Raw genomic sequence first — 5,454 nt, forward strand, 5'->3', positions numbered from 1 at the left:
GGCTCGATCCCAGGACCCTGAGATCATGACCTGAGCTGAAGTCAGACACTTAATCAACTGAGCCACCCAGGTGCCCCATGAAAATGCATTTTTGATGGTTTCATACTCAGACCCAAAGACAAGGGATGTTCAAAGGCTGACTTCTCATGTCTCTTTCACCTCGTTCCCCCTTCCCTCCCTCCACTGTGGGCAACCATTTCTAAAAGTATGCTTTTTCTTTTCATTATTTTCTATACATAAGCAAACACACACACCCATTTAGCATTCCCCTTTTTTCTTAGGCTCACCTCCAGAGAACCTCCTGTAGTAGGTCTAGGCTAGAGCCCAGGAATTTGTGTTTTATTCCTCTTGGCCTTCCCAAGGGATTCTGGTGTAGTTGTCCATGGGCTACAGGTAGGAAACATAACTCTAAAGATTTGGAGTGGTAGGGGAACTCAAGGCAGTGGCCTTGGTGGGGAGTATGCTTGAGTAAGAGTGCTGTGACAGGCAATGGCAAATACCAAGGGGACAGGGTGATGAGTCCAGTCTGCCCAAGTTGGGAAGAGTATTTCACTGCTGATATTGTTTTTTTTTTTCTTTTTTAAAAGATTTTATTTATTTATATTATTTATTCATGAGAGAGAGAGAGAGAGAGAGAGAGAGGCAGAGTCACAGGCAGAGGGAGAAGCAGGCTCCATGCAGGGAGTCCAATGTGGAACTCCATCCGGGACTCCAGGATCATGTCCTGGGCTGAAGGCAGGTGCTAAACTGCTGAGCCATCCAGGGATCCCCACTGCTGACATTGTTGAGAATTCCCAGTACATAGAGATGACACACAGGCTGTGTGGGTATGTGTCTGCACCTGCAGAGGGGCTTTCTCAGGGAAGCTGGGAGGAAGAACTGGGGTGATTGGGGAGAAGAAACAGATGCTTGGCTTACTTATCTTTCATAACCAGGTAATAGGGAGCTGTGGGTGGTTCTTGAGCAATAAGGAGAAGTATAGTCAGGTCAAAATTTTCTCCTTGGTCTCTCCTTCCACTTACTATTTTTGAGGGCAAGAAAACAAATGTGATCTACTCTTCCTTGTTCCAAAGGGACTTTCTAGAGTCTTATGTTGGACTCTAAAACCACTTACACTTTGTTCCTTTTCTCTCTGGTCTTTAAACACACACACACACACACACACACACACACACACACACACACACACCCCTTGTGCTGCTTTCCTGGCAGAGCCACATCAGGGCCATTAATTAACTCAAGAATCCTTTTAAAGAAAGATTAAGAAGAAACAGGCAGGAGCTGGGAGTAGCAAGACTCCATTCCCAGAGGGAAAGAGAATACATTTCTGGGGGAGAAAGAGAAAGCAAAGGGGCAAAGGATGGGGCTGCCTCTCCATTCTCTGTGGCTTTTCTTAGGGCTGCCAGCAGGCCTGAAGTGGGGTGAGCTGGTCAGAACGTGAGGCCTGTATCCTTTTGGCTGAAGGCAGTGTTGGGCCTGTCAGGCAACAGCCACATGCTTTATAGTCCCAGCTCTATCCTCACGAACGCTCTCAACGTCAGTGGCACCATCTGTAAGAGGGGGGAAATGCTGTTTCCAAAGGTTCAAGAGGAAAGTGTTAAGTGTATTTGGCTAATTAGCACCTAGGAAATGTTTAGGCAGTGAGAGCCAAGGGCTGCTGTGAGGCTGGGGAGCTGGAGGAGAGTGTCTGACAGGTTCCTGTTCGCTGGTTAGGATTCTGGGCTGTTCTGGGCATCTTCGTTTTAAGACATTACTCAATTGCAAATGGGTTCAGGGCAAGGGCTGCATTTTATAAACCTTTGCACTTCCTGGGACTCTCAGAACACCTAGAACATTGTGTGCTTCCAGGAATAGTTACTGGGAGATTGGTCAGGCTGGGCATTCCCTGCACCCAGGATCCCTGGGTCAGCACCGGGTCCTACTCCTTTCTGGGTCCCTGGCACCTCCCGGGAGCAGGTGGGAGGTGCTCCATAAACACGCCTGCATTTCTTGTGGAAGTACTTGTTTGCTTCAAACATTACTTTGCTTTCATCTGCTAATGCTTCTTGACTTCATTTCCCTCTCCTCCCCCAAAATCAAGGTTTTCTAATATGGACAATACAGAGCAGTATGAAGAAGTTACCCATAATCCCACATAAAGTTATTTTCTAAGGTAAAGCCTGCTTTTTTGCTAATGTACAATACTCTGTGAATACTGTATACAAACACATATAAATGTATATTTAAGGCTGAAGAAATTTTATATATACATGTCTAAATGTTTATTTATTTATTAGGAATGATACTTAATGACTGGTGTTTATTGACACCTCCCCATCACCAAATTCTGTTCTTCGATATCTTAAATATCCTCCCATTTGAAGTGGGGCAGTCTGGCCCTGGGGGAGCCCTCATCCCCACCCCATCCTGCCTCTCTGATGAGGGGGATAAGTCATCCGGTGAAGGGGCCAGAGAAGTGGGTGTTCTGGAAACATCGAGAGAAGGATGAAGTCATCTAAGCTAGAAACATCATGGAAGGCTTCCTGGAGGAAGTGTGATTGAGACTGACTTGGAGGGATGGGAAGGGCTTCATTCTCTACGCGTATGGGGACCTGGGAGTCATTCCCCAGTCGTGGTGGGGTGTTACTGTGGTCTGGAGGCCCAGATGAGCTTCTGATTCCTCAGAGCTCCGGTGTTACCACAGTCCCCCTTAGAACAATGGTGTGGGGCAGGGGATGGGGTGGCCAAAGCAGGGACTCTGGAATCTGACAGGCCTGTGCTCAAATGCTGGCCTTCTCTTCCGGTTATAGGAAGATGTGCAGGTGACACGGTGTCCTCATGTGGGCACCACCTGTGCCTGCAAGGTGGGCAAACATGGGCAAACACCGGTGCCTGCTTCACACCGGAATGGCGTGAGTGACATGGATGCAGTGACAGCCTGGCTGCCCTGACTTGGACACAGTCTGGCACAGAGTCAATACAATAAATGCTGGTGGAGGGACACCTGGGGGGCTCAGCGGTTGAGTGTCTGCCTTCAGCTCAGGGTGTGATCCCGGGGTCCTGGGATCGAGTTCCGCATTGGGTTCCCTGCAGGGAGCCTGCTTCTCCCTCTGCCTACGTCTCTGCCTCTCTGTGTGTCTTCATGAATAAATAAATAAAACCTTAAAAAAAAAAAATGCCGGTGGAAACAAAGGCCCACAGAGCTGAAGGGCGCCCCTCTGTTCCTGAGTTAGCCCTGCTCCCCCATGCCCACCTTGCACGCAGGAGGCAGCCTTGGCGAGGCCGTCCTGGAGCGGTGGTTATGGCAGCTGTCTCTCCACGGCCCAGGCACACTTACTTCCCTTATGATGACTGAGAAAAACAATCTCCTTGGAGGTCAGGAACTGCAGAGAAGCCACGGGTCAGCTGTTAATGCTCAGTTCTCTCTCTTCCTCCTGCAGGGAGCTTTTAGCTGGGCAGGGGAGACAATGCCTTCTGGTCTTTTCCCTGGCAGAGGAGCCTGGGGCCTCTTGGCACTCAAAGGGTGGCCAGGGTGTGAAACTCCACTCTCCTTCTGTTCTTGGTGTAGTGTCCCCCCCTTTCCTGTTTGCCATTCCAGAGTATGGGACTGGCTCTTCTCCCAGCCTTCCTGCTACCTTGGGAATGGGTACCCAAGGGCTTGGCCAGGGTCATCCCAACTGCCCGCCCCTTCCCTTCTATGACTCATCAGGACCTTATTGCACATTAATCACTGAGCAGGGGAAAGAGTTGAGAACAGAGTCCTTGGTCCAGCCATGAATGACCCACATGCACAGCGCCCAGACATGCACCAGTCCTTGCTCATCATCTGGGAGCTCTAGATGCTCCCATGCCCACCAACCTGCACGACCCTTGGCCCCTGTGGGACGTGCTGGCCACTGTCTTCCTTTATCACGGCTCTGTATCCCATTGCCACTTGCCAGTACTATTTAGACCAAACTGAGTACCCATCACCAAAAATCTATTTCTATTGAAGCAGAAATGTGTAGCAGTTCACATGCATATTTTCAACGTCTTCAGACCCATGTCTTTCATTTCATCTGATTCTCTCCATACCCTCCACGTTGTCTCCCATTCCAGTTATGTTTACTGAGGACATCTGCATGTTGCTCCATCCCTGAACTCAGCTGAGCTCTTCTCAGGGACTGGCTGGCCTCTGTGGGGTGGCCTGCCTGGGTGAGACTTTGCTGTAAGGCTCTGTCCTCTGGAAACTCCCTGCAATTGACAAGACAAGACTTTTGTCTTAAAAGACCTTTTCCACTGTTGTTTAAAAAATCGTTTTTATTTTGAAATAATCATAGATGCGTAGGAAACTGCAAAAATAGTACAGCGACATCTGTGTACCCTTCACTCAAGTTTCCCTAAGGACAATGTCTTGCATAACTGTAGCATCTCCCTGAAGCCAGGGAATCGACACGGGTCACAATTTGACCAATTTGTCAGATGGCACTATTTTTACATACTGGGTGTGCATGCGTGCATGTGTGTGACTGTATCTATACAATTTTTACCACAAGTATATGTTCATGTAACCCTCACCATCAAGATCCAGAACTATTCCATCCGCGCGGCCACTCACCCTCTGCATCCCTCACCCCTGACGACCATTACTCTGCTCCCCATCACAGTCATTTTGCCATTTTAAAAATGCTATGTAAACAGTCATAGAATATATACTTTAGAAATTGTGTTTACTTAACATCTATATTTGTGTGTATATCGGTCCCCAACTTACAATAGTTGTGACTTTTTCGATGTTTACAATGGTGCAAAAGTGATACTCATTCAATAGAAACTATACCTCGAATTTTGAATTTTGGTCTTGTCTTGGGCTGGCTCCATGCACTATGACGCTCTCTCATGATGCTGGGCAGCCACCCAGTCATAAGGGTTTGACAACTGATACACTTACAACCACTTTACCCAAGCAGCCGTTCTGATTGTCACTTCCAGTACAGTAGTCCATAAGTTACGTGAGAGAGTCTACACTGTATTATGAATAGGCTTTCTGTTAGATGACTTTGCCCGACTGTGGGCTTGTGTAAATGTTCTGAGCGCACATGAGGTAGGCAAGGCTGAGCTCTGATGGTTAGCAGGTTAGGTGGATTAAAGGCATTTTCAACTTAGGTATTTCCAACTTATTGGTATATAACCCTCATCATAAGAAGAGGATCTGTATATAAAGTGAAAATTTAAACAGACCTAGAGGTCATACCTGGTTTCCCTCTTATCCGGTCCTCCCTCCAAGGGCAACACTGATAATAGTTTTTTGGGTTTCCCTTTAAAATTTTTTTAAAAAAGATTTTTATTTATTTATTTGAGAGAGAAAGAGAGCACAAGTGGGGGGACGAGCAGAGGGAGAGGGAGAAGCAGACTCCCCACTGAGTGGGGAGCCTGACGCTGGGTTTGATCTCATGACCTTGAGATCACGACCTGAGGGGAAATCAAGAGTCGGAC

At 47.7% G+C, this 5,454-nt stretch overlaps 1 long non-coding RNA gene across 1 annotated transcript; it reads right to left on the bottom strand.

Moving 5' to 3' along the window:
* Nucleotides 1-561: 561 nt before the first annotated feature.
* On the bottom strand, nucleotides 562-3,629 carry LOC125753014 (uncharacterized). Its single transcript, XR_007403813.1, has 2 exons — nucleotides 3,233-3,629; nucleotides 562-1,550 (listed from the first exon to the last, which is right to left on the bottom strand). It is a non-coding gene; the product is annotated as an uncharacterized LOC125753014 (long non-coding RNA).
* Nucleotides 3,630-5,454: the final 1,825 nt, after the last annotated feature.

The sequence above is a fragment of the Canis lupus genome, chromosome 19 (genome assembly GCF_003254725.2).
Source record: "Canis lupus dingo isolate Sandy chromosome 19, ASM325472v2, whole genome shotgun sequence".
Classification (NCBI taxonomy): Eukaryota; Metazoa; Chordata; class Mammalia; order Carnivora; family Canidae; genus Canis; species Canis lupus.